Source organism: Apis laboriosa, unplaced genomic scaffold (assembly GCF_014066325.1).
Source record: "Apis laboriosa isolate Shangri-la unplaced genomic scaffold, ASM1406632v1 scaffold9_cov152, whole genome shotgun sequence".
NCBI lineage: Eukaryota > Metazoa > Arthropoda > Insecta > Hymenoptera > Apidae > Apis > Apis laboriosa.
This window is the reverse complement of record NW_025224966.1, coordinates 6404146-6428572: the sequence shown is the minus strand read 5'-3', so window position 1 is coordinate 6428572 and position 24427 is coordinate 6404146. Positions and strand designations below refer to the sequence as shown.

General features: G+C 35.2%; 1 long non-coding RNA gene across 3 annotated transcripts in view; it reads right to left on the bottom strand.

The window, feature by feature from the left end:
- Window positions 1–24427, bottom strand: part of LOC122719922 — a 153509-nt gene that overhangs the window by 38254 nt on the left and 90828 nt on the right. The window lies entirely within an intron of this gene.

The following is a 24427-nucleotide window of genomic DNA, read 5'->3' as shown; positions in this document are numbered from 1 at the left end:
TCGTGGGAAGGACGTCATCGCGGTTGGGTATCGTTCTAGGGGTTGCTACGGGCGCGGACATACGGGGAGGAGTGGGGTGCGAAACGGGGGCGAGGGAGGTGTTCGCCAACGACGAGAGCCAGGTCTAAAGTGAATCTCGGTTGGGCGGTTGGAAGGTTAACGTCCACGGTCTCGCGCGTGTGAGTGGCGTCGCGGGTGAGGAGAGAGAGGATCGTCGGAGTGTCACGAACCTGAGGGATGTCACGGTTCCTCGAGCTGTTTCCGCGTCAAGTGAGATATTAGAGGTGGAAAACATTGTCACGTGGATTTGCTCTCGAGACACGAGCAAAACGGTCCAATTCTCTCCTATTTTTTTCCTTTCTTTCTCTCTCTCTTTTTCTCTCTCTCTTTCTCTCTCCGTTCCGTGTGCGTGCGTGAAACAGCAATTGGTGCGATCGTGTGGGAAGAACGGTCGTGCGTCGATCCAAGCGCAGGGATAAACGACGCAGGATGAATGGATGGATCGGGGAGAAACGACGGTATAATTGGCCGGTGTATTTATAGATAACGAGGTGGTTGGATCGGCTAGCTTAATTAGCGGTCGATCGATGATAGGGATTTCGTGTTGGAAAGGTGTTGGAATTTGTTTCGGGAAGAGAAGAAAGAAGCGGATGCCGCTCGCCAAGTGATCGGAAAATCGTTGTCGCCAATCAATGAAAAGTCTTCCCTGTGTGTTTCAGTGAAATGAAAGCCGAGTTTTCCGACAGTTTCTCAGTGTTGAAAAAGTGCGAAAAACGAGGAGAAGGCATCGATAATCCCTGGCATCGGTGTGACCCCCCCTCCTCTCCCCCCCAGTGAAACCGTCGTTCAGGTGTAAACATCCAACAGGTTCCACGATGAAACGACCGATTGAAACGCGTACGAGGATCGAGGCTGCCCTGCTGATTCGTCCCAACGTTTTGGATTATACACGCTAACCGTTGTTCGGCTTTAAACGTGGTGGATTCCCGCCCTACGTCGCTAGGGCGAGCACGTGAATCAACCCTCATAACGAAAATCGATCGCGTACGAAACGTGGCCTGGTAAGTTCCATGGGAGAGAGCATACATACAACCCCTCGTAATATTCCGGCGCAAAGTTTCGGCTTTCGCCCGTTCGAGAGAGTCGTAGCGGCGAAAGCAAAAGGAAAAAAAAAAAAAGAAAAAAAGGAGAGCAATCTTGGGAGAGTTGCACGCTAAAAGCACCGAGAATAGTTTCTTTGCCCGTCCGGGGGATGCATCAAAATTTATAGCAGTTCTGGCAAACTTCTCCAGTTTCGAAGAGGAACGAAAGTCGAAGAATCTTTCGTATAGCTGCAACGACCAGGATTATCTCGAGGTCGCCGAGAATTTTTTTTCCCCTCGATAAGAAGCTTCGGTTTCTCCTCTCTTAAGATAAGGGCTTCTGGAACTTCTTCGTCTTTTCTGTATTTATCCTGCTACTTGTTTAGTTGGGATATTATAAAATCTACACCGTGTCCCTTTGATAAAGCGTTCGTTCTATGATGAATCAAAAATATGCTTCGAATGCTCTTCGATTTTTGACGAGTTTTGTTTAGCTTCCCTGACGTGTAGGATTGTTGAAGATCACCAGCATTTCAATGAACTTCGCTCCTGCGCATCTTAAGGCTCGTTACGTAATCGCAGAATTCAAGACTTTCGTTCGGATGTTAATCCAAAGCGGCGTTAAACGTTCCAAACTTGCTTTCCCCTTAATTAATATTTCCCCTTTCTCTTCTTCTGGATCCAGATGGGAAACGCGATGCATCTTTTGTGACTGGAGACGCGAGGAATTTCCTCTTTCATCGAGAAGTTCGAGAGGATTGAACGACACCGAGGTGTCGGCCGAAGAAGCCATTTTCCATTTTGGCCTCTCCAGTCTCTCCTCGAGAGATTGAAACGAACCAAAGGTTCAAAGGGATCGAATGGAAAAAAGAGAAATCCTGAAGCGATCGAATTTCCTTCCTCGTGATTTGCTCGCAACGCAAAAAAGCGAATATGTTGAACCCTCGAATAACGTTGAAATATCTCGAGGAATTCTTTCGACTTCCTCTCGATCCCTAATGAATTATTTTCTCCGCCATTAATCGACACTCTCGATATCGCGCGCCACCCTCGAAAGAGGGTGAGAAACCTCCTGTTTGCGCGGCCACGAAATCACCCTCTCCCTGTACAAGCTCGTTCGATTAACTATCTTAAAGGCTTTGGCGGTGTCCAGTTACCAATACTTTTCTCCGTTTCATTAACCATCGTCTCGATCATGACTCGATTTCACGTTTCGTTGGATCGATCAATTTGACGACGTTCGTCGAGGGATATTCGTTTCGAGCAACGTTGTACGATTTGCAATCGTGGAATGGTGAAAATTAGTGATGTTGAAGCGGCGTGGACAATTTTTTGAAAAGTTAAGTTTCGATTTCGTTACGAATCTGTTTGGACTCGAAGGATTTTCTTGGGATATTCAATTCCCTCCCGTTTGTCCACTCGACCGTGAATATATATTTTTTCCCCCCTCTCAAGTTCCGCGCGCTCTATAAAATAGCGAAAGTTGTAGAGAGAGGACAGGGGAGCACGATGGTCGTGAAACGTTAATAAGACGAGTGACAAAGTTTATCGGTGTTCGATATTTGCGTAGTTTCACTTGGAAAGTTCACAGCGGGAAATAGTAATAAATATTCGTAAAATGTTACTCATCTCGAACTTTCGACTAACCTAGTTTGAATAATTCAGATCCTATCCGTTATGCAAGACTGTCATATACGGCGAATAGAAGAAGATAAGCTATGATCCATTCTTATATCAAATAGGGCTGTATTTTCGCAGATAACGTGTCACAATTTTCTAATTAATTAATCGATTCAATTGCAAATGATTCTATTTTCCAAATATAAAAAAATTATTCATATATCGAAACACGATCAATTACGATTTAGTGTACAATATTTAACAATTTTTGGAAAAAGGATATATAAACCAGGTTTCAAAGAAGGAAAAGAAATATATATATTCGATAATCGATTGAAACGATACCCCATACGCCACTAGATCAAGATAATCTCGAAGCCAAAAGTCCGAAAATCCTATCACCCGCAACAAATAACGTACGCCGCGTTTATAACGAACTCGAATAAAGCCACGAGGTATCGGTAGTAGCCGCGACCGCGTTCAAGTGGCTCCCAAAACGTTCGTGCAAAACGGCTCATTTGCATCTGGGAATCTGTACAATCGAACCGTCCTCCCAATTATTATCCAATAAACATCCCTCCTCCTCCCCCATCCATGATACTGGTGTGTGCTCGAATTCAAATTCCCTCGCGATCTCCCTCCTCGAACCACGAACCACGTCTCTTCCAACGTCCATCTTGGGAAACGAGGATAATCGATGATCGAAAAGCGCGTGTCTCCGATTAAACCGATTAGAATGATGTATTGCATTTCGTCGTGGACGAAATTTGATTATCGGTTAATTGGAGGAGGAGAGGGGAGACAGAGGATAGAGAGGCTCGATGTTTTGACAATCGAGATATCGGACGATCCGATCGACGTACACACAGGTGGTCGATGGATTCTATATGAAACGCGACAAAAAGTGGAGGAAAATTGAAAATTCACCTGTTTCGTACGTCCGCTGATTATGCACGTCGAGACGAATTTCGCTCTCCCCTTGTCTTTCTCTTTTTTTTTTCTTTCTTTTTTTCCCCCCTCTCTGCCGTTTTCCATCTCGAGCCTAGCCTCGCCTCGCCTCGATGTTATAACGGAGGAGTAGAGGCGGTGGTTTCCTTTGGCGGTGAAGTTCGATACTGATTTTGGAAACTATGGAAATTTCGGGGAGCCGAGTTTGCCGGGGATTAGAATAGCGTATAGAATTTCATGAAGCTCTCGCGTTGATGTATGACAGGGGATGTGTGCGAGATTTTTCTTCTCGGGAACGGGGACACGAAGATTGTAAAGGATTCTTGTTCGAATAAAACTTAAGTTTTCTCTCGAGTAAAAATTATATCACGATTGGGAAAGTCATCTATTGGTATGTAATATTAATAAATCAGTTTAAAGTTAATCGACGTAAATATATATATTGTCTCCTCGATAGAAGAAAATTGGAAAATTCGATAAATCGTTCCGTATCCGTACGTATTCGCGTCTGTCAGGGAACAAAAGACAACGCGTTCATCGTCACGGGCGGGAAATATGTGGATCAGTGGATGGATCGGGGACACGGATAGAGCCAGCGGGAGAAGATTAATGGAAAAGTTAAAGGTGAAGAAGCTGAATAAAAACCTCGGACGAAGGAGAGGAACGAAAGGATAAGGGAAAAGTGTCGAACGGATGGAAGCGTGGATCGTTCCTCTTTCGAGAATTGTGAAGCGAATCTGGGCGTATCGCGTCGTGTCGCTTCGTGGCTCGATTCTCTGTCGTCGTCATTCATCATCGGTCGTAATTACGCGATTTGCATCGAAATGGAAATCACGTCCGACTTTAATGGCATGTTAAGGACAATAGATCGGCAGATCCATCCCACGGATTTTTAGGGATCTCTGTTGAACGCGACGCGATGAACTTCCATGAAAAATCGTCAATCGAATGATTTCGATGAAAGAACAATTTTTATTGTATATGAATTTTTGCATTTTGTTTTGAGACTCGATCGAAATCAGAGAAAGGGAGAAAAGGAGATTATTAAATTAGTAAAAATCTCTTCCCTTTTTTTCATAAATTCGTAATGTAATAAATTTTGACAACATTCTAATTATCTTTGGTCACTTGAAAAATATTTCTAAGATTTGAATATTTAAAATAGCCAATTTTGTTGTAAATCCGTTTAATTTAATTTTCTATCACTTTTCTTTTGTTTGAGTTAACGCTTATCACTCTCTGTGCACAAAGTATCATCAGATAGCAATGTTTCGCGTAAACTTGCATTCACATTCTATCGAAGCAGTTCAAACTTGTTTGTGTATTATTTTGCCAGAGTAAAATATTGTGCGCCGCGTCGAATAGATCCTACCAATACACAGTGTATCCCTAATAATGAACGGTGAAAGCAGGATTAAAACGTTCGTGAAAACGTGGACTTACTCCCAGTATAGATAGAACGAGCGCGTTCGTTTCGATTGTATTAATTAAAATTAATTTAAACACAACGATTCCCAATTCGAGCAATAACGGGAGGGGATTTTCATACGACGACGTTTAATTAATTAAGATTGCAAAGATTCGGATTTTAATAGTTGAACGAAAAGATCGAAGATTGAACTCATCATAAAGAAAGTCACGAGGGATACGCTTCTTCTTCATCGAGAGAAGTTTTCAAGTGTGTTTCAAGGGGTGGCGCGAAATCGTGGTTCGAGGAGGGAGAGAGGGGTGGAGACGGCGAGGGAAAACGCAACGACCCCGTCACCTTGATTAATCGCCTGATTCTAATGTCCCAATTTATGCCGCAATCAAGGTAATTTGACGTTTAATCAAAGCAACTGTACGACGTTGGGCCAATGAATTGCAAATCCTGATCGTCGATCGGAAGATTTAGGGGGATGCTAATCGATACGGCCGAAATTTGAAAGTTGCGAATGTGAAATATATTGTGAAATTAAACGGTGCTCTATAATTGAAAGTAGGAAGAAAGTTGCTTGAGAACAATTCAAAAATGTGAAAAATAAGAAATTATTATTATTTGAAATATATTTGTGTGGTATAATTGGTATAATTGGTGTATCGCAAGTAGAAAGGAATGATTTAATGATATGGAATTTCTTTTTGTTTGAAATCTTTTTGAGTCTCTTGTTTTTGACTTGAGTCAAAACTCGAATCATTTTGAAAAATAACAAAAGAAAAATGTGTCAATTTGATTAATTCGCAACAGAATATTATTAATGGAATTAAACACGAATGAATCTTCATTTGTAAAAATTTGTTTTTCGAAAAATCGAATTTTTTAAAATTTTTGTCAAGTTCGTTTATTTATTTATTTATTTCTTTTTGATGCGATATTTTTTACGTTTATTCAAAATTAAATTTAATCTCTTCATACAAAATTCCATCGATTCGTGACAAATATGATCATAAATGACACGATATCGATCAATATCCAACTCGAAAATTGGAAAATCAATATTTTACATTAACCAACTCAACATATCAAAAAATTTTTAATCTTTCAATATAATCAAGCGTGCAAAGATATATCGTGAAAAATGCAAATAATGAAAAAGTTGGACGATTCGTTTATCTACTATGGAAGAATCATTCAGAAAAAAATTTAAAGTTCCTTCGATTTACATTCTTTTTCTTCCCCTACTTTTGAAACATATGGCTCCATAATATTAAAATATATTATATGTTTAACGTAACATACATTATTCATAAAACTCTGCAATATTTAAAAGAGATAGTGGATCAAAAAGTAATTTAAAATGCGATACATTTTCAAAAAGCCACACCAGACCATGTTAATTACAAGAAAGTGGAGGGGGGGGGGAAGGGAGGGCAAGAAATGTGGATCACTTAGGAGGGAGTAATGTAATCTCCATATTTTAAGCACGAAGCTAGCAAGAAAGCCCTTGTACGTATCTTAAGAACCTTTTAGTGGTGCATAAGATTCCCATAAAAATATTATTATGTGAAAGTATAAACACGAAAGTGGGAGTTTTTATTATAGGGCTTATCCTTTATACGTGTTGATACACGTATCAAGAAACAAAAGAGAAATATAACTCCCCTTTTCCCAAGTCGTTGAAAAAGAAACGATTGTATAATAAATTTTTTCGTCGGTCCACGAATTTAAATCCTTGACTGGAATGATGTAGGTCAAATTGTTGTTACACATGGAGGGACGTTGTGTGTAGGCGGTAGGCTTGTGTTACACGTTCGACCAACAAGACTGTAATAGGATATCTGAACAAATAGGTGTAACGCGTGCCAATGGAACAGTGATCAATTATGCGTTCATGAATGTATAGAAGGGGGATGTACAGTGATTTAATTTAATTGTACACTCGCTTCAAGCACATTCTCGCTCAATTTATCCAATAAAAATGTATTGTCGTTTAATAAAATAACTCGTTTTTTATCGCTTCAGTAAATATTCTATATATTTTATGCGCGAACCAACTAATATCAAACTTACTAAACTTATGTTTCAATAAGTTATTTCTTCTTTTTTTTTTTTTTTNTTTTTTATTGAAACAATGTAAGTAAGAAAATATAATGAATAGTGACAAGAAACGATGTTCACAGATTATTCTAAGAATAAAATGAGCACGTTTGAACGTGCACAGACAATGAGAAAATTTCCACGCTCAATGGGGATGCATTAACGCTGACACACATTAGGAATGATATCAAATATGTCAGATCAAATATAAAATACAGAGCATGGATGAAACGATGCACGCAATGTGCTCGTTAAATCTCTCTAATTCTCGAAACGATTCGCGGACTTTTATAAATCGAAGGGAATCTTAAATGTTAAATATTCCGTGGCATTAAAACTTTTTTTAATAACTTTTAATCTGCAGTAAATCGTTAATTCTACGTAACGACGTAGAAGCGGTTGCCGTAATATCATCAGGTGAATGCGAATCTTAATGAATTCCTATGTTGGGATTATCTTAGCACAGAAATCTTAAATGCGTTAAATGTGTCGCTTATGAAAAAGACGTATCTTTTTATTTCTTTAATATTTTAAAGAAATTCACAAAGGACGTCCACCATTTCTTTGCGAATGTCAAATTAGAATTAAAGCTCGTTTATTCCATACGATCTTCCAACTCTTTTATCCAAGATCATCTAATTTCGTTATATTAACAAACGATACTGTAATCCTCTTTAAAGATATAAAAAAGAAGATTTCCGTTCAGAAATTTAAAAAAGTCTTTTTTAACAATGGTGAAATCTTCCAGGGATGAAACTTTCGAAATTTAAATTTTAATCCATTGAAAGGGGAGAAGGAATTAAATACTTTTCACGATAAAAGAATTCAAAGATTTTCTAAAACCTAAAAAAAAAAAAAAAAAAAAAAAATACATAACGTACTCGACGAACAGAGCAAGCGAGACGATTTTAACTTTAAGGGCGAAGTAAAAAATGGGCCAATAAATAACCGCAGTTCTCCTCCGGTTGAAATAACGAGCAGAGCCCCATCTTGTACGCAAAAAAAAAAAAAAAAAAAGAAAAAAGAAAAAAAAAAGAAAGAAAAAAGAACCGTTATATATATTCACAAACCACTGAGACTAACATTCATTTAAAAACTTTCACATTAACAATCTCTGCCTTCCATCTAGCAATTAACTTGAATCGGTTAATCAAGCGGAGAAATATTCCTCTCCACGACGTTATATTCTATCTGTCATCATTTCGGGGAATTCGACGATCGATGTCGAACAAATTGACAACAAATGTACAACGATGTTTACACGGTGAATTTACGCGGAAATGTCAAGAAGCGGGGCGCGGATGATCCGATTATAGGTTTAAAAGTACTCTTACGCGAGAACGAGCCCATTGTTGAACGAACGACGACACTTTGGGAACAAAAACTCGAACGAGAGAAAACTTGTTGTTGTCTCGTCCAGGGTCTTCGCGGACCCGTGGATCGATACCCGGTGATTGATCCCCCTCCTCCCCGCTTTTCTAGGGTACTGGCCTCTAGACGAGGGTCGCTCGTGAAGGGTCTACCGAAAGATACGATGAATTATCCTAAAGGGAACGTGACGTAATAGAAGTTGATCCCGAAGTGTTATTTATGGATGTTTCTATCCGGGTGGAATTTGTTTTTTTTTTTTCCCTTCTTCTTTTTATCTTATTCGATACATATACGTGGTGTACACATCTTCAATAACGTGTTTCTTTTTTCTTCTTCGATTTTATTTAGAGCAATGTAATTTTTCGAAGATCGCTCGAAGGTCATTTGAAAGTCGTTCGAAGGTCGTTCCAAGGATATTTGTTATCTAGCAATCGAAATTCCACGCGTATAAATGTTATTATCGTAATTATTATTGTTAATTATTGTTTAAATCCATTGAAAAGATGGAACACGATATTTTCGACAAAGATACAAATACTAATTACAGTTAGTTTGAGGATCGGGCAAGTTTGAATGCCAAAGAAGCCAGTGATGTAGAAAACGAAGTTGGTTGAAAATTTCAGTGTCAATTAAGAAGTTGAAAAGAGCGGGGGAGATGATCTTAATCTGTAGGACAGAAGCTAAAGAGAAGAGGCGTTATTGAATTCAAGAGCAACGAGTGAAATTGGATCAAGAATTATTAAAAAAAAAAAAAAAAAGATAATTTAATTGATTCGATATCAATCTGATAAAAAAAAGGAGAGATAAAAAAAATGGTATAATTCAATGATCATAAAAATACATGTACAAGTGACAATAAGAAATTGTTACACATCGGATAAAAATATTCCGAATAAAAAAATAACAGAGATTGAAAAACTCGATATATCTCATTCCATTTTTCCCTCTGTTTTTATTATATTCCTATTTCCTTTTTTGTTTTTTATATATATCACAAGTGATTAATTTTAATCGTTCGAAAGCACGATATAATCGAGAATAATCGACAAAGAACGATCGGTGAGCAACAAACAATGATCGATAGAGGAATATTCATGGACATACACTGCTAACAATTCTATCAAACTTTAATTCAACTTCCATCCGTTATCTCGTTATCGTTCTCTCAATTAATTCTCCAACGAACAGTTTTCTCGATTTCCTAGGAAAAACAGCTTCTTCGTGAAGATTCTCTTTGAACCTTTGCCATTCTCTTTCGTTACCTGATCACCTGGAGAGCATCTTTTTCTTTTTCTTCTTTTTATCAAAATATCGCGTTACAAAGTAATGTTTCCTGGCGGATACTCGAACAGGCGACCAGCCTCAATTTCAACTTGCAAAACTTCGTTTCGCTATGGTCGCTATGAATTTATAGTTTAATTCAAACGAGGGGAAACATCATTAAACGTCTTTAGACCGCAACACATTCATCCTCGATCAACGTTAAGACGTATTGCACATAGAATTCGATTCAAATTGGAAACTTTGTTTCGCGAACGTGATAAATTATTCGATTCATCGAGAGGAGAAATTGAAGAGGGGCAGGGGGCAGAAGAGGGGGAAAGAAAAAAGAGCAGAAAAAGAAAAATATTCTCTGGAATTGATTTCCAATCGTAGTGGAAATAAAATAAAACGAAAAAGTAGGGGGAGAATTATTGACAAGTGAATATTGTTAGAATCAATGCGTGATTTGTAAATGTTCGTCCGAACCGGTGATAAACGTTCGTTCAATTATTTCGAACGAAGCGGACGATTTATCGAGTTCACAGGCAATGTCTGACGAGTTTTTATTTTAATTGCAATTAAATTTTCATTATTTTCGAAACGAGTAATAGCTTTGACTTCTCGCGTTGGACATTTCGATACGAAAGTTCGTAAAAACTATGTCAAACGTGTTGAATTGAATTTTAGTAGGAGAATGTTTGATAAAGGGATCGATAGACGGGCAAATGAAAGTTGGTTAAAGCGTTGAAGAAGAAGCGTTTGCAAATTGCATGACAATTTAAATTCTTGTATGTGTTTTTTGAATCTGCTATTTCGAAAAAACCTTCGAAAAATTTAAATAGTTATTCACGAAGAGTAATGAAACAATTTTCAAATATCGATCGTACTAAATTCCACGTCCAATATTTGTAAAGATATTCTCGTGTCATTTCTTTTTTCCATCCCGAACACTTCGATTCGTCGATCTAGAACACGGATCATCGTTAAAAATTAAACTTTCATTACTCTGAATACCCTATTGAGTATCAAGAATACTCTCGATTACAAATCCGTCTTTTCTCTCTCTCGAGGGAGGAAGTTCATCGAGGATGAAAAACTTAGCAAATCTTTGGATAGACGGAAGCAGCAACGAGCCGATAAACAGAAATAGAATCGATGATCAATTAATTCATGGACAAGGCGATTTGTTCGATGAAGCTTGGCCTGGGCTTCACGAGAGGTTGTCACGTACAGACGGTGCTGTGGATTACAATGTCGGGCACGCGATACGTAACAGAGAAAGTGGGAAATCGAAATTTATGCTGTTGAGTTAGACAAGGGAAAGGGATCGATCCCTTTTATCGACGGTTTATGCCAGCGATAAATGGCTTCGAATCGTGGCTGGAACAAATGGAATTATTGCTTTGTTGAGAAGAATGGACGAATTTGTCGAAAGTTTTGAACGCCAAAAATATTATTATGCGAACTATCGAAAACGAAAACGTGCAGATAAACGTGAATCATTATAGAAATATTCTTCGATCATATTTGCTATTATTCCTCAATCAATCTGAATAAATATCTGTGCGATCGATATTTCTTAAGCGAAGGAACGTTATTGTAATTAAAAAAAAAAAGAAAAAAAATGTGCTTCGAATCGAACAAAAATTGTCTACTCGCGAAAATTCTCGTTCATAATATAAATTTCCACACTGCTGATCGAACACGATACGTCCATTTACCAATACGCCCATTTACCAACTATAGAAAGTAAATATGAAACAACATTAACGAATCGTGTAATCGAACCGTCGCATTTGCGATTTCAGAGCAAAGTAAACTCTAATTAAATTATTTAGACGTGAAATCGAATTATTTAACAAACGTTTACCACAATTTGTTCGTTTCCTGTTTGCTTATAGAGAGTGATTTCCACGCAAGGCTACGTTATAACGAATATCTCTTCTATCTTTTCCTAATACACCTAATAAACAATTAAATATATCCAATCACATTCTTTCAAAAATTTTGTACAAATACAAATTCAAAGATTCCTGGTACATATAAATATAATACTATAATTGATTCACTGTATCACAGTCGAAACATCATAATTGCAAGTATCTGTGGTTCTTACGGTTTACCAGTATTACAGGTGGTTGGCAAATTTCGCGGTGCACGGTAACGAGGGGATCAAGACTATATCTCCCTTTACAGGTCCGCCATTCGCAGTAAGAAGGTTCCCGTTTACATTTACTTGAGTCGCCAGAAATTCCAGGTCACGCGTGTGCCGCGTGTTCACGGCCTTTGATCGATGAAACGTGAACGGATAATTCGCCGACCAGGATCCCAGAAAATCCGCCAGGAACCTGTTTCGACGGTTAATGAAAAGACATTTGCACAGCTGCCGATCGCTTTCGATTTCTATCCAATGATTTTCACTTATTCCATCCCTTTTTTCTTTTTGCTTTTCGATCGAGCGAGCATATGAAATTGAAATTTTCATTTTCACTACTTTTTTTTTTAATAAAGATTAGAAATATCATTTAGAAATAACGTTATATCGCAATTTGCAACGCAATTAATTATATAGATATGAAACGGTAGACGTAACTCTTCTTCTCCATGGAGAAAGAGACATGACGATGTCTAACTCGTGTATCTTTCGTGTAAGTGAACGAGCGTTATCTCGAAAGTTCGTACAATGCGAAAATTTTAGCAACATTGAAAACGCGTGTCTAACTGTCTGCAAGACTTGGCAGAAAATTTCGAAGTTGCAGAGTTAACACGTGACCCGTTCTAATAATAATAAATCCTTCTAAAATAAAGAAACTCTGATAATTCTTTCAATATCTGAACGATTCTTGAATTTTCAATTCAAGAAATTCTTCCAAATTCTTTGAATCATATTAACCCCGATGGAAATAAAAGAGTTTCCAATTCGATGATAATAATCTCGAATCGTATCGGCGCCATTTAATCACACCCCCCAAAACGTTCAGCGTTCCAAACTTTCGAATGAAAAACTTTAAAAACACCCTCTCCATACATATTTATCATTACCCATACCACGATTCTGGAATTCAACGTTCCACCCGACGATCCAAAGCAATCATCTTCAAATTAATATCCCCCTTATATCCCTCGCAAATAGCCCCTTTCTTTCAACCCTCCAACCCCGCAATCTTCGATTCGTAACCCCGTTCACCTCGAATACAACACCCTTCATGCACACGCACACGCGGATACAGGGACGGATAAAGGCACGGGCACAGAAACGGGCTCTCAGAATTTCAATTCATCGCTTCTGGCGGGGAACGATTGCGCGTTAAAAGTTTCCATTCATCGGCGCTCGATGAAGCATCCCTCCCCCATCATCCCCGCGGTATCCGCAGATTTGCTTTCGAAATTCCATAGGCGCGGCTTTGAATTATCCGCAAGAAATCACCTGGCAGGTCGGAAAAGGATCGTCCTGGGGAATTAGCCGCGCGAGCAGGCCGTATCATCCCTCGAAATGCTTGCACGAGAACCGAGTAGGACACCGTTGTCGAGCACCTACAAGGAGAAAATGCATTCCACCATTCCGCCCCGCTATTGTATTTTCCTTTTCCATTGTTCTGCCGCGCCACCATCCACCCCCTCCACCCCATCCATCGTGGCCTGCGTCACACGGTAATGATCACCGCTCGTCGCTGACATTATTTTAACACGCATGCGACACTCGATACCCCCAATCCCTCGATTCTTGAGTATTGACGTCGATATTCGACGTGGATCGTCTTTGGATGAAAAGAGGGAATGAGGAGAGAAAATTTTTTTTTTAGGCAACGTCGCGTGCGAGGAAATTCTCTTTTCGAGGAGGAGGAGGAGGAGGAAAAGGATCTTGAAAAGTTGGAAAAAGTTGTTAGAAACGATTTCTTTCGATAGTTTTATTTATTCAGATGATATTCTGATGGTTTTGTTAGGGTTTGGATGGCAAAAGGAGAGAGAAGAAAGATTTTGAAAGAGAAAGATTCGGCAGAAGATAGTTTTTTAGTAACTAATACTAGTTCGAGAAAAATCCTTAGGATTTTATGAATTAAGAAAGAAATGGGGAAAGTGATTTTTTTTTGTTTATTAAAAGATTAATTTTTGTTTGAAAAACAAACGTTTTTTAAATTAATCCAATGAAAAAATTGCTCGACATTTCTTGAAAAAGAATTCAAATTCGTAATGTCCAGTGGAAATTGTTACTTTCAAGTTACGTAGAATTACGTAAAAAAAAAAAAAACTGTTCAACACTATTTTTACATCGTTTGAACAATGCGTTGAAATCGTTCTATATACATGTATACATATATATACATATACGTGAAAAAGTAAATCAATTTTAAAATAATCCCCCCTGTATCGTATCATTTTATACAGTTCCTCCAGTGTAAAATTCAATATATCCCCGGCCAGTCCATAATTCCGTAATCTCCGAAACATCCCCTAAATCCTGTAGACATTGTGTACACGATCGGCTCGATATAAAATTACCAAGAATAATGGTCACGAGGAATCGGGGGTGGAGGGATTTTTGTTGCACGAAGGCAACCCCCGTCGGGGCTCGTATTTTCCAAAGGAAGGGTCGGATACGTCGGAACGATACAAAGTTCCATGCACTTTCAGTTTTCCGCATGCGTCTCTGTCCCATAAAGCATGCATGAAGAATCCGTATTCGAGGACTCGGCTTTTTTTCTTGCGAAACAAATATGTACACACCGATTCGTCTTGTTTCCGAGAGGAGCAACTTTTCTTACTTGTTGTATGGTTGACCACGCGTCATTCGAAATTCTAAAAAGTTTCTAGACGAGAATGCGAAGAGAAGCCAGGATTATACGCGACGCGACTCGTGTATTTTTATGTAATATCGATTTCTTTCTTGGTTGAAAGTTTAAACGTTTGAGATTATCGATCATGTAGAATTGTGAATTTTTTGGTGCGAGGAAGTTGGATTTGTCTTTCAAATGTCGTAATGTGTATCGACTTTTTTGTCTTTTTACACAATGTGAAATTTAATGAACCCATAAATATTCTATTAATCACTCGAATATCATTCTATTAATCAATCGAATATTTTAGAATTTTTATTTCGAAACAGGTTTGAGAGTTTTTAGATGGATATTATTAAATGTAAACTATGATCGTGTATTTTTATCATCTGTATAATTGATTATTTATAAGAAAGGATGGGAAGCGAAATTTTTTTCGTCTGGATTTATGATCTCATAATAATTAAATTTGTTGATATTTAATAAAATTAATGAAATGCGTGAAATATTCATGGAGTTGATGGAATATAATATAATTCGTTTATATATCCATGGAAATTTTATGTAATTTTCTTCGTTGATGTACATGAACACTGGTGGCGAAATATAATTGCGTTTGTGACTGCGCGTGAGGGACTAGGGACTAATGACTAGGGATCCCTAAGGGATTAAATAGACCGTGATTAAAGATCTGCAAACATTTAATCGTGAAGATGATTCGGTGAAACTTAAACGTGAAAAGAATTCCAGTTTTTCGCATTTGTGAAAACGTACTATTTGTATCTATTTTGCAAAATTGTCTATAAATAAAAAAATGTTGTCATTGATCGATCGTGAAATATTGAAATTATCGTCATTTTTATCAAGTTTTTTTTTTATAGAAGCGCTGTAATTTCGCTTTACGATCAATATTACGATCTGAGCATCTTGATTTAATGTGACTATATACAAGTGTTACAATATTTTTTATAGTAAATTAAATTTTATATGCATCTTAAATGTATAAACTTGTTTTTGTCACGATAAACGTATACAGAAAAAAAATTATCCTTTGAAGAATATTACAAGATAAGAATAAACAGACTTGAACATATTTTAATCGAAACAAAGTTAAAAGGAGTTAATAACTTGAAATAATGAATTTTTGAAATATTTTTGAAATAAATTTTCCAAATATTTCATTTAAATAATATTCATAGTTTAATAGTAAATGTTAGAATCAATGAAATAAAAATGTGAAACGATAAATTCTTGAAAATATTAATAAATTGAAAATATTGCATTGACAAGAATGAGATGATAATTCCTCTTTTAAAATTATTGATGATAACAATAACATCAATTTTCAATTACAAAATTGTCGATTGAATTTAATCGACAATCCCTCTTGCAATGATAAATTCCAATGTTACAATAGATACTAAATTACATACGAAAAAGAAAAAATATATAATTTCATTAATTATCATTAATTCATCCTCAACTAAAATACATTCCAAATAAACGCAATTCACAATTAGTTATAATTAATGGCAAGAGTTAATGCACGATCAATCACTGCTTACTGTAAGCTTTAATAGGTAATTAATAATAGTTAATATCAATTGTGACGTAAAATCAATTCCTCTGTTTGTTGAACATTAATATTTACGGTATATAGCAAAGAAAAACCGAGCGGAAACGCTTCTTCGTTTCCTTCCAATTTCCCTTCCCACATTGTTTTCTTTATCTCCTCGTTCCTCGGTCGTTCAACATTTGTGTTTGGCGCAAAAAGTTCATGCCGCTTCATAAATTCGTTGAAATATCTTCGAGAAAAGTCACGGATATTATTTCTGGTACAGTTTGCGAAACATACCATGTCTCGAATAATTTTAACAAAGGTTTAAACAACGCAGAAAAATAATTCTTTCGTTTTAATATATTTATAAAGATTTTTAATTTTTAAATAAATTTATATTTGCAAATTTCTATTTATATCATAAATAGAAAGTTAAATAGAAGCTTCAAATAAATATTTAATACCTATTCAAAGCTGATTAAAAACATAATTAGAAATTTAATATCGTACTTTCTTTCCGAGAATAATAAATTGTGGATAATATTCTCAACAACGTTTAAAATAATTTATAAAAAAAAAAAACAGAATATCACGGCATCTTGGAAATTTTCATAAAATTCTTTCGACTAGAAGAAACTACCCTCTTTTCTTTTCGAAATATTTTACAAATAAAGATGAGCAATATTTTTTCCCATTTATTATGCCAACATTCTTATATATCTTATATTTTTTCCCCTTATTCTAATATTTTCAGCAACGTTATACAAATAATTCGAGAAAGAATATCGTACTTAAGATTTTCTTAAAATTTTTTCGACGAAAACCTATCCCTTACTTTTGAAATATCTTGCGAAAGAAGACGAGCATTATTTTCACCATACAATTTCGCCAATGATCGACTATCGTACATTCACCTGCGAGGTGCGAAGCTACAGCTTATCGTATCCAAGGATCTTGAAGAAGGAAATGCGACTCTCTCCATTTACCCCCTGTTCTTCTCCTACATCCCTTGCTTGTTCTTCCAGCCCCTACAAACAGGATGACGTGGCCTCAAAAGCTTCCTAGCGTATACTTAAACTAGGATCCAATTAGAGATGGAGGGTTGGCGCGTTGTACCTCGAGGCGCAGGATTTCCAAGTTCTTTGTAAGGGATACTAATTAATCCGATGCCTCGAGTATAGGTAGTTGTTTGCGCGATTAAGTGGATGAGGGAAATTTCTTTTGTCAATGATGGGTCTTGTTGGGTGTATGTTCGATGTAAAAATTAATCATTTTTTTTTTTGTAAATAGTATTATATTTTTTTCTCTTTTAAAAAATTATTTTTAATTGTTCAGAAAATTGTCGAGAATTTTAAAAACTACAGATATTTCTCCTTTTGAGAATTGAGCCACCTTTGTGTGAGGAAATGAATTTTATTTCGTTTTTCTTTCTTGTTTGTTGGAAATAAAAAAAAGAAAATATAGTTAATTAAAATTTTTTTAAAATTTATACGAGATAGAATAACAAAGAGCGAAAGGTGTAAGACTTTTTCTGTTTGATTGAATTGAAACTGAATGAAATAGAGGATGAATAATTCGTAGTATTTCGAGTAGTGAAAAATTCATAATTGCTTTTATCAAATGGTAAGTTCAATTAAGTAGACAAGAGTGGATCGTTGATCGAACGCGATTAATATTAACTTTAATAAAGTGCACGAGTACTTTTATAAGATACTTTCTCTCGTGAAATGAATCTGTTCAAAATTTATTATTAGATTTTTGCAATTTATTCCATATAAGGGGCAAAGTCTATTCCAAGATGAAAGAATCCGGGGAATAAGAATTCTCATAAGCTTCGATAAATTGAAAAAGTTCGACTATTTCATTCCTGAATTTACGACGAATTCATATCGATATTCTGACGTTTTTTTGAATTACAGAAACTCATAAAGTTTCGATTCAATATCTAAGCCAAGGACAAAATCTTCATCTCCTTTTATCAATCAACATGAGATAAGTACATCCCTTAAAAAAAATTAAAATAAAAATCATTATAAATGATAGAAATCAAATAATATTCTAAATAAAAAAGAAATTATACATATTTAAGAAATCGAATCTGATCTAAAAAAAAAAAAATAACTATAAAAATTGCATCATCGAACAAATACAAAGTTTATTAATTCTTTGTTATAATTATATTTCAATATAAATTATTCCAAATTTTATTCTACGTATTGCATTTCAAATTCAAATCTTTTACCTTCATTTTTCACTTCTAAAAATAAAATCGAGAAACAAGGAAACAAAATTAAAAATAATAATCCTGCTGGTTATGGCAAATTTTACGCTTATGCAGGCGAAACGCGAGCTTTACTTCTCACCTTTGTTAACGAAACAAAGGGAACCCACGTCTTTCAGCCCTGTATTTCACTTTAGAGGTCAATAACGCGATGCACTCGATGCACTTGCATCGTTAAGCGCATCTGCCTGGTGCTTCTAACGATCCCATTCTCCAAGAGACACATATCTATTCTGTTTAAATGATCGACGCGGGCTGCGCTATCACTTTGATCGCTTATCTCCACACTCTGTCTCGTTGATTAGGCTCTCGTGAACCCTTAGCCACCCTCGTACATCGATCCTTGCTGTTGCCTCTTACAACAAAAGTGTATCGAGATCGTCAGTTCTTCAACGATTTTACGCTTCACAAGCTCCTTCCATAGTTATTTTTTTCTTTCTTTCTTTCTTTTATGCGGTCTCAAGAACGATACTTGGTAAATTAATGCGAATTTTGTTATGGTTGGAAAGTTTATGTTTCGGATAAAGTTGTAAAATTACTCGTTTACGATGGTTATGTAATAAAATCGTTCCATTTAACATTTTAAGGTGCTTGTTTAATCCTCTTAAATTCGTTCGATGATGTTAGAGTAACGTAATTTAAAATATAATATTTAAATATTTTTGCAATTGTCATTTGATCGAAGGGGACGAGAAGAGATATCTTGATTCCCCTTTTTTAAAACTTTTTACTCCGTGCCATAAAGATTGAAGCTCGTCGAAAAAGAAATGAATAGCGATCATTTGCATAATACAGAATCGATTTTATTCGTCCCAACGAAATTGAATAATTCAATCGTGCCATCTTATGCGTGATATTGATTTTATTTTTAATTAAATTTGATTGAACAATTGATTTGACATCTTGTTATATGTATATATATTATTTTGCGTTACTGAAAGGTAAACAGATTTTAAAGTGGAAACTAATACGATTAAAATAGACGAAACAGAGATTTAAAATATAAAATAAATCTCTGGAATAAATAATAGATGAAGACAGAGATAAATTATATGGAAAAAATTTCGATTTTTTGACTATAAAAAAATTATTTTTATCTCCATTTCTTATTTCATCCAAACAATTACAATTTTTTTAAATGTACGATACAATGATAAAATATTATCATAACATTTTTCCATTACAAAACCATATACGAATTACACTATTCACATTTTCCAATAACACTGCGTTCGAGCAACATGTCTATATATTATTCCATATACATCCCAAATGCATAATAATAGTTTAAATACGCGTCCAAGGTAAACACGATAAAATTCAAATTACTCTAAATGACGATAATTTCTAGTTTAATTATTACGCACAAATAGGCGCATTAAATGTGACCAACCAAGAAAAGAAATATTATTAAATGAAAAAGAGAAGAAAAGAAAAAAAATTAAAAACAGAATTACGTTACGTTTGCATGTCATTAAAATGTTTCCACGTTTCTTTAATAAATCACACGGTGTCCACATCGTGCGTCGACATTGGAGTTAAATTAAATGCACACATCCCGAAAATTTCAACCGCGCCTAGCCAGCAACGCGTTTACCATAGCGCCATGTTAAACATCGCCGGTTGCAAACATCGGTGGATACCCTCGCAAAAGTCGGCTTGCGATTCGACTTTGCGCGTGCGAATCCCTCCACTTCTCGCCCCGCGACGCGAATTTTCTAACAGCGAATCGTACGCAACAATCGTAACACACATTTAAACGCGGCGAAATCTTTTTCACGATCTTCGTCGATTCGCGCGAATTAACGCGAGAAAATTTTCCAATAATTCTCGATTTTAATATTTTATCACGACGAATATATATTTCATCATTTAGGGAAAGTTAATTATTCTGGTAGATAATCTATTTAAATCGATCTTCCAGATCTTCGAGAAGAATTGAATTTCGTTAACATTTTGTTCTTTGCACGAAGATTTCGATGGAAAGAGAATTTTATTTCTCTCGTACGGTTCAGTTTTATTTTTATTTTCTAGAGATGAAGAATAAAAGGATGAGAATGAATAAAAATTAAGAATGGCGGATTTTTATTTTTTGATTAGCGTGAACTATATTGATTTTGATTAAATAATAATTTTAAATATAAAATATATGATTGTATTTCGCATATAGTGAATATGCGGTTCTACATTTTAAATCTCTGTGAAAAAATGAATTTTATCGAGCTGGTGATATTAATTCGCATTTTTGCGAATAACAATATAAATATTCTGGTAAATATCTCTTTTTTTCTTTTTCTGCCAGAATTAAAATCCGCAATAACGTGACATGCATCTTGTGCAGTTTTATCTCGTATCGATGTTTTTTAAATATTTCAACGTCCACTTAAGAATTATTGAACGATGAAAATATTAAACATAGCTTTAATTGTCCGATAAATTCCATTCGCGGAGAATATAGGAAAAAACTCAGCCAAATACTGGTGAAACTGCTATCTGTTATTATTTTTAAAGCAGTTAGAAATTCTCTGGCATCGATTAAACTTACGATATTATGCTTTCGAATGTCTTGACATAATTTTCGATTATTTAAAAATTTAATAAAGAAATGGAGATGTACGAAAGATATATTACTAAATTATGCAAAATGTAATTTAATTGAATCAATTAACAATGAAATCGACGTAAATATTTTATTCTTACAACTGTTTCAACAAAATATTAATTTATAATAATATTGTACTTTAACTTCTCTCATTTACGTACAATACTTTCAAGCCAAATATTACATTACTATTGATTCCAAATCTTAAATATTAGAGTAAATTCAACGAAACGTATTTTTTATAATCTCTATTCCAAAATCAAGAATAATCTGAAAAGGTGAATTGTGATCCATTTTTCGATTCATATTTTTCTCCCTCCCACGATATCAGCTCTAAACCTCTTCGCATTCGTGTGTTGCGAAACATAGAATCGAAATTCAAAGATGAGAGCAGATTTTCAGACGACCGGTTTTCGATGTCATTTCGAGCAACTCGTAAAATACGAGGCAAGATGCTCTACGACTTTCCGTTTCGCAGGCTTCGATCGGCAGATAGAAGCTACAACGTGGAAACACAATCATCGATCATCCCTGACACGTGAAATCCCTTTAAGATATATACCGCCGTTTCGTATATTCCTCGCCCGTGTCACGATCCACCGCGTTCCTTGATGTATAGGAACCTTTCCACCCTTATTCCAGATTTGCATCGCGGAAAATCGTTATCAAAATCGGCAAGAGGAACGATATCTCGATAGTCACCTCTGGGAGGAAATGGCATTCTTTTCGATTTCGCATTGATCTTTTTCCCAGATCGAGATCTCCTTACAGTGAAAATAGGCTACTGGAACGAAATATGCAATTTCGGAAAATTGTAAGGAAAAATTGAAAAATTCTTCGAATATCGAGGGAGGAAATATAGAGCAGAGATATGATAATTTTTTAAACAAAATTGTGTAATTTCTGTATATTGTATTGTTTAAATTATGAATTGAATAATGATCGAGTGACGATTAAATTAGTTAGAGACAAGTGATGTAGTGATCAGTCAAGCAAATTAGCAACGAATTCTGAATAATTTGGGTAAGTGGTGTGGATCAATCATTAAACGCGTATTATAAAATGATTCGTTGCCTTAATTGCGATTAAGATTAATTTAGACGAATGGAATAGGTCGGTTATGATCGAACGGATAGAATATAGGTCAATCGTTGGTCAGACGAGTATCGAGGATTTATACAAATTTTAATACACATCCTTGCAAAAAAATTAACGAAAATCTTCTCTTTGCAGTATTAACGACTAAAGTCGTTAAATTATGAAACATGCATTTTGAAAGCGAGCGAAGAGTAAAGTTAGCCGAGATGCTTTAGTAAATATATTTAAGTCCACCAGCGCATTATAATTTTTTTTAAATTCCGTGAACCGAAATTTGTACTCTGCATTAATGCCATTTAGCAATTATAATTCATACTTTATGAATTTCTCATAGACGATTAATTTGAAAAAAACAACGAAAAATTGTTACATCTTTTACCTTCTCTTTAACACTTTCGTTTTAAATTAATCGCGCGAATGAATCGAGATAGCATGTTTAGTTTAATTGAAAATATAATCAGGAATATTAAAATTTTTATAAGAATTTTAGAAAAGAATATCAAATTCAATTTCTTTTTTTTTCTTATAAATCCGTCCATAAATGTAAGAATCTCAAAAAAATTCCATAATATTGTATTTAATATCTTCATCAAGTGATAATACGATTCCATTATTTCTTGCGAATAAAGATAATCGAGAAGCTTTTTTAAACAAAGTTCATCTTGTTCGCTGTATCTCCTCGATTCAACAATTTCCTACGCTATTAATATTTAACTTTTTTTTTTTCTTTTCTTTTTTACGAAAACCGTCCAATTAAAGAGAAAACTGTTAAAGTTAAAAAAGGGCAGGGACTAAACGAGCGAGGGTATACGACATTTTTCGCGGCAGAAAGTATTAAAATATACTGAGAGCAACTACGCCACTTTCACGGGTATGCAATTCCGCGACGTGTATTAACATGCAAATTTCTGCAAATTTTCCACTACTACGATACGTTGAAATATATTTACAAAATCGTCGCTCCTCCAGGGATTCGATTATTTTATCATCGTTCCTCGGTATATAAAATAATGATTTATCCTCTTTTTTTCTTATTCTTGATCGTGCGTGAAAACACGATTCTTATGATAGTCTACACACATTTTTTTTTTCTTTTTCCAACTTCAAATGTACGAGTCATGAATTATCCATTGAAAGTCTTTTTCTTTTTTTCTAAAAAATCCTGATTACTTTTAACTTGGACCGTTACCGCTAAGTTTTCTAACGCGCTTTACTCGACGAGTTTCCTATCCAAGTCCGCGGCAAACTAACAACGCTTTTATGAAGATTATATTCCACCAGCTTCCCGTTACCTCGATCAAACTTGTAAAAATCTTAAATAGGAAATTGATTAGGAAGTTTCAGTGGCTCTATATAAGTTGGAAAATAGTCTTCCGTATCTGTAGAAGGATAGATTATGAATTATCCGTTCAAAGGATATATATATATCTTCCTTTTGAAGGAAAATTTTAACTTGTCTGCATTATAAAAAAAAGAAAAAAGATGGATAAAGCAGAAGAAATAAATAATCGAGAGATTTTTAAAAGTATTGAAACTTTAACTTGGATATAATAATGTAATAATTGATTCCAAAAAAGAAATTCGATAAAAAAAGGCAAAATGAATCATCGATAGAAAAAAATAAATAAAAATTTCCAAAGAGAATTTTTATTGTTTCCTTAATAAATTCATAGATTGATCATACCATAAAATTGTTCGTGGTTAATGGAATCGTTTCGATAAATATTTTTTTTCAAGAGGAAGATTTTTTCTTTAACATATTCTTAGGATATTGCCACGTTGTACGGTTCTTCCATCTTCGTTAGGATTTACATTGTTACGATATGATCAAAGTTTCATGAATGGATCGCGAAACGACTGACCTACACTCCGGGGGCAAAACTTTTGTCTGGTCAATGACTTCCGATACCACTACTACCAGCCTCCCATGGATCAATAACGTAGTATTTACTTTAAAAAAAAAAGAAAAAAATCTAGAAATGCAAGGATTCATTTTTGAAAATTTTTCTCGCGTCAATCGTTGTATCATTGTTTTGCATAAATTTTTACATTTTTATCGCATACAATAATTGGAAAATTAAAAATATAGTTGGCATAATTTTAAGAAATCAAAGGCATTCGATAGATTATTTCATTTCGTTCGTTATATTAAATATCACTTCTCTTCTTTCCGGAGTTTAATTAATTTTTCAAGTTTTGAAGTTTCCAAGTTGATAACTAATAAATTATTAAAACGCAGCTAAAGTGGCGGTAATCTTTCCAAGTTAAGTAGATTATTAACTTCTATCGCGTAGAACATCTTTCAATTTTAA